Genomic DNA, 13,436 nt, shown 5'->3' with positions numbered 1-13,436 from the left:
AAGCACATTTCAGAAAAATTAGTTTAAAAAAAAACCCCACAAAAAAATACATTTCTTTTTTATTCTTAATGGCAGAACTATAAGTCATATTTTTCTCAGTTCTCATTTGCCAGTGACCTGCAGGATAACACCTCTAGTCAGAAAGAGAGGAGTAATTGATTCTAATAAGAATGAAGATAAACCGGCAGGGACTGTGAGCTACAATCTCAGCATGTTCAAAAGGATTTTGACTTGTGTTCGATGATTTAATTGCTATTAAGGAAGCAAGACCTTTTTCTGTATGGAATGCTGTGAGGAGGTAAACTTTATTTGATCATCAGTAATCAGTCATTTTCTAGAAGGCAAAAACAGTGTAGTGGAGCTAAAAATAATTTGTGAGAAGCCCGTCAGTGACATTAGTAAGAAGAGGGGAATATTGGTCATTGTTAAGATTTGGAGCTCTATCTTTACTTTTAGAGCTGTGGTTACAAAATCCCCTTATAAATGCCTTGGTGCGTCGTGGTCACTTTGATAAAGGGGTGTGGCATTTCTCTGCTCAGCAGGATAAGACTGGCCTTAACAAGGAAAGCCAGGCCAGCTCCCTCTGCACCAGGGTTTGCCTTTCCTGGTTATTAAATATAGATGTATTTTCCACAGTGAATTAGACACCATTTACCATAAAGTACCTCAGTTAAAGTATATAAATTTACTTTCTGGTATACCGTGTAATATACTTAATATCACCTTTCTGACTCAGCTGAGGTCTCTGAGTTTGAGTTAATTGTGAGTGAACACAAACCTAGCAAAGGGGAACGTATATTTTGTTCAATTAAGCCTTTCTTGTTTAGAGACTATACTTCATTTTTGATTTGTAAGAAAGTATGTTTTTATTGATTTTAGAGAGGAAGGGAGAGGGATAGAGAAATAGAAACATCGATGAGAGAGAAACATCAATTGGCTGCCTCCTGCAGGCGCCCCCTACTGGGGATCGAGCCAGCAACCCAGGTATCTGCCCTGACTGGGAATCGAACCAGTGACTTCTTGTTTCATGGGCCGATGCTCAACCACTGAGAAACACTGGCCGGGCTGATTTTTTTTTAAAGAGATAAATGGTTCCTTTGGTAACAGAGTAAAAGAGGAATTCTTAATTCCTTTTCTCTCTTCTGGTGACTGAACTGCACAGTGAAATCGATAACAACATAAAGAATTCCCCTGCGGTCCTTGATCTTTTGCAGAAGTGCAAAGATGTCTGAGTTCTGTGACTTGCAGTTATTCTCTAGGCAGAAGTGCCAGCTGTTGTGCTTTCCAGTGTATCAGCAGTTGCTACATTTTCCTTCTTGACTTCAGGTTTCATGGCAGGAAACAGGAGTACTTCCTTGATGTTATTGGAATCTGTGAGAAACGTGGTAACTTGGTTGGTTACCCAGCCAGCTGTGCCCCGTATTCCAGGGCAGTGCAGAATTTTTCATCTTTGGACATGGCCTCATTATCACCAGCCTTGGCCTGTTCTGTGAAAAGCTGCCAGAGCCGCCTCGAGTCATTCGGCTCAGCGTAGGCATTGCATATTTCTTCCCTTCCTTTGTGGCAAGAAGCTCTAAGCTCTCAGTCAGAACCTCTTAAGAGCTGTGGCATTTTGCCAAAGGGCTCATTGTCTGCAGGTGATCACAGATGAACTAGGATCGATGCATGTCACTTTCAGAAACTCCCCAACCAGCAGATCAAGGAGCCTGGCTGTGGTCCGAGGTGGAGGGCATTCAACAGCTTTTGCCACACACAGATATCAAGAATTTCGTGAGTGTCACGGAGCTCCAGTGGCACAATCGGTTAGCTGGTACTTACAAGAATTTTGTGAGTTTCAGAGAGGTTTGTTTCTGGCAGCTTCACCCCCCGGGCTCCCACAGACTCTTCTGCCATGCTGATTCTCCCAGAAGGAGAGACTGTACTCTCGATGCTAATCTTTAAACATCCCTCATTGCCATGCACTTGAGAGTCATTGTTCCCAACTTAGCAGAAATAATCAAGACCCTGTAGAATTTGGACAGAGAAGCATAAAGCAAGTTTTTGCAGTCCTGATGTTTATATTTTTTGGGGAAAAGATGGACAACAATTGGAAAGGCTTTGGTTTATAAGATGAAAAAAAGCTATGGTCGAATGTAATAAAAACAATGAGATAATACTGAGGCTGGGGTATGTATATATCTGCTATGAAGGTAGGAGCCTCAGTAAATGATGAAGTCATTATTGATCAGTTGAATTTCTATGTAATACATCTTACTGTTTTAGGAGCTGCTTGAGTGTGGAAATAAAGCTGAGCAATATAGAAAGTCCTACATTCCTGTGATTAACAGAAAAGATGCCCCATAAATACAAAGATCTAGACATCATTTATCTTCATTTTTGAAATTGTTAAATATTTTATGTATAGAATATGTACTTACATTGCTGCCGGAAGCCAATTCCAGCATGAAGGCAGGGCTGCTGGATCATCTGGAAGTGGCTGAGGGCATTTCCCCAAACCTGAAAAGGATGCATAAATGATTGCTTGCTGCCAGACAGCTGAGGGCATCTCCATCCACAGTGTTATTGCATCCTACTGGCCAAACACCTGAACAGCCTTAGGCAGTTCTTCCAATCTGACAATGGATTCTGTAAACTAAATCCTGGCCTTTGATGTGTTTATCTACCTTGCCTTAGGACAGTTTGTGTTAATAAGTAGCAAGGGGTCCTAAGACAAGGAGAGCTTAGTTCCTTTAGCTAAGTCTTCTCTGACTCCCCATAATGCCTTCCAGAATTATGTTTCGTCTCTGGACTCTTGATTAATTTATACACAGCGCTTCTCCAGATTCCTGAGCCCTTCTAGATGCTGGATTAAGACCACCAGCATTACATTGCTATCTGGAACTTGAAACTTACTAATGATTTGGGCCACAGATATGTTATGCCCTTTTTGTGTTTAAAGTCATTTGAGAGGATTTTCACTTACCTTTAAATTTTAAATGTAACAGTATTTTGCATTTACATTTTGCTGCTGTGTATACACTTAGTGACAATGTATACCCCGTTATACCATGGAGTTCTTCTCTTTAGGGAAACAAGTTCATCTGCATTGTTCTAGTCCATCCTGAGTTTATTCTTTGAGTAGGATGATACCTCTGCAAGTCTGCTGCGATTCCCCAGTGGGAACACCACAAAGAGCTGTGGGTGTTTAGAGCAATCATCCAACGAATAATTAAAGTGAGCAATAAAACAGGAAATTATTTTCAACAATTTAGTATAAAATTAGTAATTTAGTGAAAAAGGATATGTGCTAAAATTTCAATGCCTTTTTATCACAAGGGTGGCTGGAAGTCTTTTTGACCATCACTAACAGGCCCTATAGCCCATTTTGCTATTCACGGGTTTTATTTTTTTATGTGCTTACTAGAGGACCGGTGTATGAAAATTTGTGCACTCGTGGGGGTCCTTCAGCCCAGCCTGCACCCTCTTGCAGTCCGGGACCCCTCAGGGGATGTCCACCTGCCAGCTTAGGCCCACTCCCCAGGGGATCAGGCCTAGGCTGGCAGTTAGACATCCCTCTGGCAGCCCAGGAGCTCCTTGGGGAATGTCCAACTGACGGCTTAGCTCTGCCAAGGAGGCAGGAGAGGCGCCCGCCACCACCGCTGTGCTAGCAGCCATCAGCCCGACTTGTGGCTGAGCAGAGCTCTCCTTGTGGGAGCACACTGACCATCAGGGGGCAGCTCCTGCATTGAGCTATGCCCCTGGTGGTCAGTGTGTGTCATAGCAACCAGTCATTCTGCCATTAGGGTCAATTTGCATATTATCCTTTTATTATATAGGATTTCTAACACATGTGAAAAAGTGAGAAACGGGTAATAGCTACAAGTTTTTGTAAAGAGCACAGGAATGTAATCTTTTCTGTTTTGTTTTTGTTTGTTTTTGTAGTGGTAACGTATTGGAAGGGTTTCATTTTAGTGGGCACCAAAGGAAGTGGTCTTTTGGGGTGATAAAATATTTTCCATCTGTTTTTTCTTTTCAGGCTCCAGATATTCTGCAGGTTTATTTCTTAAACTCAACTGGGAAACAAAACCTTGGTGCTTGGAAAGGCCATGCAAAACAATGCAGGGTCAAACAAAGCAATACTGGCCCTATTGCTTTCTTTCTTTTTTTTTTTTTTTTTTAATTTTAGGGTTTTTTTTGTTTTTTTAAAAATATATTTTATTGATTTTTTTTTTTTTACAGAGAGGAAGGAAGAGGGATAGAGAGTTAGAAACATCGATGAGAGAGAAACATCGGTCAGCTGCCTCCTGCACACCCCCTACTGGGGATGTGCCTGCAACCAAGGTACATGCCCTTGACTGGAATCAAACCTGGGACCCTTTGTTGGGGGCCAGATGTAAGCTGGCAAGGTCCTTGCACCTGAAGGGGCTAGCAAGGCTGGGACCCTTACCCACACAGTTTTCCCAGACTTGTTTGGATGGCGATTATCAGTAGAATGGGAGTAACATTTGTAGAATGAGAACAGCTTTTCATAGCTTGCCAAGAAGTCTGTAACTATTTTACTGAGATATGCTGTACTGAGAACTTGTCCTTCTGCTGTATCTCTCCCTTAGAGATTAAGAGGAACAAAGAATACATTCCTCTTGACCGACCTCCGATTCAGTGTGTTGTGTATAAATAGGATTGCATAGCTAATAAACTCGCTCCAGTTCATCAAGAGAACTGGGGTCCTCCCGACCCCGCTTTCCTGTCTTTCTTTCTTTTCTCAATTCCCACCTCCCTGCCTCAGCCCGGCTCAACCCTGTCAGGCTGGCCCTGACAGATCTGGCGCCCGAGCTAAGGGACTGAGGAACTGGGAAAAAGACGGTGAGGAACTCCGTCGGGCTTGGAGAGACGACGGTGATGAACTCCTCCGGATAAAGAGTGCACTCGTTAAGGTAAGGGAGGAGCAATTTTTTGATAATCGGGAGTAAAGCATGGGGCAATTAGAATCTAGAGAAAATGCCCTTTATGGGCAAATGTTAAAGTTTATGTTCAATAGTAGAAGAACTAAGGTTAATGACAAGCAAGTAGAAAAATTTTTAAAATTCATTCAGGAGGTCTGCATTTCCTTATCGAATTTAATACGGGATTATTTAGATCCCAGGCATGACCATAATCAACCGTCTCTTAAGCCAGAAAAAAAGGAGAAGCAGCGTGATAGCACAAAACAGGGGTCTAAAAAAGACAGTATATTAAAAAGAAATAATGTAACTTTTAAAGACAATTTAACTCTTCAAGATGAGGAGGATTTTGAGGAAGCTGCTGCTCTTTGTCATGATGATAATACAGGTGTTGTTCAGGCAAAAGAGGAGGAAGAATGTTTTTCTGCTGGAACTGAAGAGGGCAGTGATATAGAGGATGTGTTGGAATCCTTTTTAGAAACATTAAAGCTTCTTGGCAAGAAAAAGAGAAGCCGCGGGGGCCGTTCCCGCTGCTCTCCGCTGCCTTGTGCAGCACCAGTTCCACTTTCCCCTCTCCAGATGGCCTTGCAGGAGGCACGAAAGTGTGGTGAGGAATTGGGCATTCACGCCTTCCCTGTTATGGAACAGGTGAACCCTCACACGGGACAGCGTGAGCGTGCTTATGACCCGCTTCCTTTTAAAACTTTAAAAGAGTTAAAAACAGCCTGTGCTCAGTATGGGCCCACTTCCCCTTATACTTTAACTATCTTGGAAACTATGGCCTCAGAGGCTCTCCCACCTAATGATTGGAGAGCTATTGCCAAGGCTTGTTTATCAGGAGGGGATTATCTCTTGTGGAAGTCAGAATATGATGAAAAGGCTAAGGAACAAGCTTCTCGTAATCGAGCTGCCCAGATTAATATTTCTTATGAAATGCTGGTAGGTGAAGGAGTCTATGCTGATACCCACAATCAAATTCAATACCCCCAGGAAGCTTATGGACAGATTAATGGAGCTGGGATCAGAGCCTGGAAAAAGTTACCCACCTCTGGTCAGAAAACAGAGGAGCTCTCAAAAATTATTCAAGGGCCAGATGAAAAGTATCAGGATTTTGTCTCTCGGCTATTACAGGCTGTTGGCCGAGTAGTGGTGGATGGAGAGGCTGGCATGTTGATAGTTAAACAGTTGGCATATGAAAACGCCAACACTGCCTGCCAAGCTGCACTGCGGCCCTATCAAAGACAGGGGACTCTCTCAGATTATATCCGCATTTGCGCAGATATTGGTCCCTCATATATACAAGGAGTTGCCATTGCGGCTGCATTAAAGGGAACCACCATTGAAGGAATTCTTCAGCAACAATTTAGCACAGGGAAAAGTCAAACATACAAGTGTTACACTTGTGGAGGAACAGGACACATGGCAAAACAGTGTCCTTCTAATAAAGGGGTTAATAAAGGAAATGGCAGAGGTCCCAAACAACCTGGACTATGCCCTAAATGTAAAAAAGGAAAACATTGGGCAAATGAGTGTAAATCTAAGACAGATATCCAGGGAAATTCTTTGCCTCAACATCAGTCGGGAAACTACCAAAAGGGGCCGGCCCAGCCACGGCAAATAACAGGAGCATTGTCTATTTACCCTCCTGTCCCTGTGCTGTCTCAAGGCCAGCAGGCTGCACAGCACTCAGCCCGCCCCAGAGAGCAAAATAGATACAAGAGCTATTCCGAGCAACCCCCAGGAGTGCCGGGCTGGACCTTGGATCCATAGGAATAAGACATTCTGTCTGCCCTGGGTGCTGCCCTTGCCTACTGAAATAAACAAAATATCATTAGATTTAAAACCTCCCACATAGAGAAGAAATGATGATTTCCTTGCATTTCTGATACAGCTACAGCAAATGCCACCGGATCTGAAATTTAAAAATGCGTCTGGGATTTCTGTACACGTGTAAAGAGAAAGCTGGCTTGGAACTAAGGCGCGCATTGTCCAATTTTGGACATTTAGATAGAGTTTCAAGCTAAAATCTCTTTACAAATATACAAAATAAAACCCAAGACTGGTTATTTCCTAAGAAAGATGGCAAAATTTAACCCAAAGGAAAAAAGATGCTGGCTAGATTCTAGCAGCAGGATTGTCATTTCCATAATAAAGAACAGTTTTTAAATACTAATAAAAAATATTAAAAAATTATTTTCAAGGCTGAAGAGGAAATTCAGTAAAATTGTCTCTGTTAGAAAAATTTGCTAAAGAATATGCCTTAAAATAATAAATTGAATTTAAATCTCAAGAGTTATTAAAATATATTAATTATAAAAATATAAGTAGCCCAGGTAAAAGATGGCTACGCCCTCTATTTAAGGCTGGCTTCCCAAAGCAATTTCTAATAGAGGAAGGGCTAGCCCTCCTTCCCCCAACAGAGCAAGTAGGCAAAAAATTTCCTGCCAGTGACAACTTTTAAAGAGAAGCTTGCTTCCCAGTTTCCCATCCTTGGTAGAAAGAATGTAACTAATTTGCATTTTAATGGTTACCTGTTTTCAGTCAATGGCACCCCAAGGTTTAGGAGTTTACTAAATTAAATTAGATATTCTGAAATAACAAAATGTTAAAATATTAATCTAAATTTCCCTCACAAAAAATCTAGAGGACAGAATTAAATCTATTAATTATGTCTTGTATTTTTAAAGTATGTTTTTTAAAAAAAGTTACTGATTTAAAAATACTAAATATTTATCTTGCAGCTAAGAGTTTAAAGTTCTGGTTAAATAAATTGGGAAAAATCATATAATTATAATAAAATTTCAACATTTATCTAATTGAAAAAAGAGGATAAATTCTATAATCCCAACCAAAATTTTTTAATACAAAGATCAGTTTTAATTTAATTGATATCTCTTAATAATTATAAAAGGTATATAATCTTTAAATTATATATACACATATATATTTAATAGTTTTTTAAGTTAGATTTCAAAAATATAATCAAGGAATGACTTTAGGACATTTCATGGGCCCTGAAATGTTTTCAAAAGTTTATTCTCTTAAAGGATTTTTTAATAAAGCCAATTTAATATACTTGAAATCACATAGAAAGCTTTATCAAATAAATATTAATAAATATATATTTTAAGTTTTTGCCTCTAAGAAAGGGCAAAACAAGTTATCTTATTTAATATTTCTTAAAATACAGCAGTAGAATTTTAAGATATAATTTAAAATAACAAAAGCTCATTAATAATTTTTAATATTTTATAACAGCATATTAACATTTACTCCAAACAAGCTTACAAACTAATTGTTTGGCAGCAATTTAATAAGAACATGAAAGGATTTTATCCCTTCCACTGTGTGGAGGGCCCCCTAGGAAGGCACTTGAGCATTCTATATTGACCTCTCTTGACCTTTTTACCAAGGGGGTCCCTCTTCCAATTGCCCACAGCTGTTACCTAAGCTCTCTGTTCATGCTGAGGTTGAAGCCTCATGGTGGCTGGTACCATGGATCTGTCTCTTGCCCAATGGCGTAAGCTGGGCCCTCTCTAGAGAAGAAATCTGGGTTCCCCATGATCAATGCCGGGGCCCCGCCAGCTGGCGAGGGGATCACAAGGCAGTTACTGGGCATGGAGGCCACAGGGGCATACGCTACCAAGGAGACAAAAGTAAACCTCACATCACCCTGCTTGGCCCTGGAGGATGGCTGGTTAGTCAACGACGGGTAAGACCCCTCTGGGAGGGGCAACCTAAGACAGGCACAGTCGCAGGGGGCCTCAGGGAAGAACTTGGGGGTCAACAGAGGTGGGGCAGAGATCCTCACCCCCCCAATTGTGCAGGGGCTTGAACACTCGCCCCTTCTGAGGGAGGTCTCCTGCCCCCATGGCTGCTGTGCTTCCCATGCCCAGCTCAGATAGGGACCCAGATAACAGAAAGAGACTTAGGCCAGCCGAAATCGATAGCCAGATAACAGAGACTTGGCTAATAGCAACTACCCTATATCTAAATCCAGCTTAACACCAGGAATGCTCAGGGCCTCCTCAAGGATACAAAATAATCCTTTCCATTAATATTTGCAGTGTAAACTAAGATTGTTATTAGATTATTAAATTTAACAGTAAAATAGTAGTCAAGTTTTCAGATTAATTAAATTTTACTAATTAATATAAGTAATTATTCAAAAAGTATTAACAAAAATTCTCATTTCATGGATAAATTGCTTAACATACTATAAACCTAAAGCAGTCAAATTTTTATACAAAAAATTAAAATTAAAAGTTATCAAGACTACACTAAAAAATTTCCTAAAACCTCCTAATATTAAAAAATAAAAAAGGGGGGGTAGTGGAATAACAACCTGTTAAGTAAATGATAACCTGTTAAGTAAATGCCTTAATTGCTTTAATATTTTTACTTGAAAATTAATTTTTTCATTTATAATGCTAATAGCAAGACACCCATGAAAAACATATGTGGTGTCAAAATAAGCCAAAGAAAAATCGTTTGGACAAAAATTAAAAGAATCCCAAGTCTAAATTATAGATATGATTCCTTTATTAACCTTTGGTCGAGAATACATTTGTATATTTTCAGAAAACAACTCCAAGACCATGTGGATTCCTGCAACAGAGAGGAATTATCAGGACTGCTCCAGCCACAGAATAACAGTGGCCCCATGAAACAACGAGAAGAGAAGCAGTCCAGAAATAAAGATGGTGAAGACGCCTTATCATGCTAGCAGTCAGCAGCTGTGCATCGCTGCAGGTTGCCCAGGACCAAACCAGAGAGGGTCGGACCTGCATTGCCACCATTTGTGCACCATCCAGAACTGAAATATTACTGCTTACATGTACACATAAAAAACTGTCGGACACTGAAACATGAACTTTGCCTAAAAAACAAAGAAGGGGGATCTGTTGGGGGCCAGATGTAAGCTGGCAAGGTCCTTGCACCTGAAGGGGCTAGCAAGGCTGGGACCCTTACCCACACAGTTTTCCCAGACTTGTTTGGATGGCGATTATCAGTAGAATGGGAGTAACATTTGTAGAATGAGAACAGCTTTTCATAGCTTGCCAAGAAGTCTGTAACTATTTTACTGAGATATGCTGTACTGAGAACTTGTCCTTCTGCTGTATCTCTCCCTTAGAGATTAAGAGGAACAAAGAATACATTCCTCTTGACCGACCTCCGATTCAGTGTGTTGTGTATAAATAGGATTGCATAGCTAATAAACTCGCTCCAGTTCATCAAGAGAACTGGGGTCCTCCCGACCCCGCTTTCCTGTCTTTCTTTCTTTTCTCAATTCCCACCTCCCTGCCTCAGCCCGGCTCAACCCTGTCAGGCTGGCCCTGACAACCCTTCAGTCCGGAGGCCAACGCTCTATCCACTGAGCCAAACCAGTTAGGGCTGGCCCTATTGCTTTTTGTTCTAGGTGCTAGACAGTGCTATTGGAGGAACTGACAGGCAGTATGGGGTGAGCCACAGAGGAAAGCCGGCCCTGCTGGATTATCTAGGATGTCACCACCAACTCAGGGTCCAGGCTGTCACTAGCAAGGCCAGTGGGGACGTTGAATGATTAGAACTCCTGAGGCCATCTCAGATACACCAATGGCAGACATCCCCCCACCCCACTGCTGCCACTCCATGGGTCCCACAGCAGCTACATTGAATGGTAAAACCCAAGAGGCCACTGCCAGGTGAGAGTCTGAATGGTGGGCCAAGCAGCCACCCAGCACATATTTTCCATCTCTTGATAGTATTACTCCCTGTTTGTGAAAACTCAAAAGCACACCTAAAATAATTATATTGATATCTATATATATAAAACCCCAACATACAAATAGACCAAATGGCGGAACAACCACACAACTGGTTGCCATGATGTGCGCGGACCACCAGGGGTTGCACGTGGAACATGGCTGGCCTTGGCCGCAACGGGATGGTGGGGCAGGTGAGCAGGGTCGCCAGACCATGGCAGGATGCCAGTCGCTGTCATCGTGGTGAGCCTCTGGTGGTTACTGAAAATTTGTTGCTCCTGTGTGCTGCAGTCCCACCCACCTGCTGCCAGTGCCTGGCACCATCAGTGGGTGCAAGCAGCAGCTGCCAGCCCCGATCGCCTCTCAGAGCTTCTCCACTTCCCCCTGCTCCTGAGGGGCGATTGGGGCCAGCAGCTGCCTCTCGTACCCACTGCCGACGATGGTCCCGCTCGCACCCACTGATGGCGCCGGCCCCAATCGCTCCATGATTCAATTCCAGTCAAGGGCACATGCCCAGGTTGCAGGCTCAATCCCCAGTGTGGGGCATGCAGGAGGGAGCCAATTAATGATTCTCTGTCATCATTGATGTTTCCGTCTCCCTCTCCCTCTCTGAAATCAATAATGATATATTTAAAAAAATAAAATGATGAACCCATTGAACCATCCACTTTCATGTAAGTGGAGGCATGCTTCGTCCAGGTCTGTCTACTCTCAGGAAGCCTTACTATGACAGATGGATGCGCCTGGTGCCAAGCCAGAAAAACCCAAGTCGAGAGAGGCCAAGCTTGTCCTCCCTGTGGGCTCTGGAGGCTTGGAGGAGGCGGTGTCTTTTTCTTAGAGAGTCCACTCCCTCACATTTTATGTTGTCTCCATCTCCTGCCCTGGTGGCTCCAGCATTCATGAGATGCCTTGCTGCATGACGAGTCCCGGGCTCCTCGGAGACTCTAACAAAATGGGCTCTCCATACCTTGGCGGTTTTTTAATTATTAATTTTGGGGTTTTTGGCCAATCTGTCCATCTTAGCTGCTGTGACCAACAGCTGGGAGGCAGTTCCAAAGACCCACAGGAGACAGTCAAAGCTTTTCTCCCCTCTTTGGGCAGAATTACCTAGAAAACCTTGTTTTCCTCTCATGGTATCCTTACGTGATTCCATCTCCCATGCTTGCTGGTCATTGTTGGGACGTTTTGGTAGGATGCATAGTATCAGGGATCACCTGGAACAGTGATTGCTTCTCCCCGGACTCAAATGCTGCCACCTCCTGGTCTGGGTGTCCCAATCAGCCTCCTGGGGGCGGGGTTCACTTCCACCAGTGTGTCATTCGCAGATGTTTGGGGAAGGTCCCTGACAAGGACGCACCAGCAATTGGCACATTGGTATGTCACCACCCAGTAAAGCCCAAGCCATTTGAGCAGGGGTCAAATACACGTCCAGCTTGTCTGGTTTTTCGACCTCCTCTGGGAACCTGGGATAGAGCTGGAATCGTGCTGGGGGGAGGAGTGCTTTAATCCAGATTCATTTTGCTGCACCACACTGGGCGGGCGTGGGACCCCTGACACTCCGTGGGGTTGGGGGATGATTTGTGACAGCAGCAAGGAATGCAGCAGCTTAGGAAGCGCTGGCCCCAGCCACTGCCCACCAGGGGGGACACGGTGTCCCTGGCAGAGTTGCCTCTGTCACACGTCAGGGTTGGCTCTCCAAGCTTAACCCCCTGGTCACCGCCATGGACACAGTGTGTCCCACAACTGGCCTCCCTTCCACACTCTTCTAGGGGAGCCCTCTTCAGCTCACCGCACCGAGGGAACTTCGGCCTATGACGATAGCCCATTGCCCCCAGACTTGCCGCGCAGTGGGGTCTCATGTAGAGACTGATTGGGAACACCTGCCCCAGCCTGGGGCCTGCGGGGCGGTCTCTGGAGGGGTGTCTGGTGTCTGACAGCACCCACAATTTAAGGTGGGAATTTGCAGCAATGCTCGCAGCCACAGCACAGAGCAAGCGGCGTTCCTTCCCAGAGGGACCGAGCAGTCAGGAGAGGAACTGAGCGAGCCAGTGGTGGCTCCAATGCGTGTTACGGGAGTTCAAACTACACCCGTAATCCCATTCTTGTCACCAATTGTGTTTGGGGCACAAGCTATAGCTTGTGTATTAATTAAAGATTATGCAGATTATGGCCTCCTGAGTGAGGGGGCACAAGCCATCCACAGGGGACAGGAGGCAGCTCCCTCACCATCTCAGTTCCAACTTTGGGTAAGAAGTCTGGGACCATTTTGATTGAAGGTGAGTATCCGTATACTCGCGCAAAGCAAGTAGACACAAGATTTCTTACTTACAGCCCTAGCCGGTTTGGCTCAGTGGATAGAGTGTCGGCATGTGGACCAAAGGGTGCTGGGTTCGATTCTGGTCAAGGGCTCATGCCTGGGTTGCAGGCTCCTTCCCGGTCCAGGTCCTGGTCCTGGCCAGGGTGAGTGTAAAAAGCAACCAATTGATGTGTTTCTCTCACATGGATATTTCTTTCTCCCACTTTCTCTAAAAACCAATGGAAAAATACCGAGTGGGGATTTAAAAAAAAGATTTCTTACTTACAGATCCCAGAAATGGGAGGGTGGGTGAGTACAATGAGCTGGGCAAAAGGCAGTCCTTCATCCAAGGTCACAAGCCAGCAGAAGACAGAGCAGGATAGCATTCACCTATTACTTATAAGGTGGTTAGGGAAGTGGTCACAAACTTTTTGCAGGTTTATTTCGTTTGTTTGTTTGTTTTAAACCTCACCCAAG

Source organism: Myotis daubentonii, chromosome 5 (genome assembly GCF_963259705.1).
Source record: "Myotis daubentonii chromosome 5, mMyoDau2.1, whole genome shotgun sequence".
Taxonomy (NCBI): Eukaryota; Metazoa; Chordata; class Mammalia; order Chiroptera; family Vespertilionidae; genus Myotis; species Myotis daubentonii.
The sequence above is the reverse complement of the archived record's forward strand: the minus strand, read 5'-3'. Positions refer to the sequence as shown.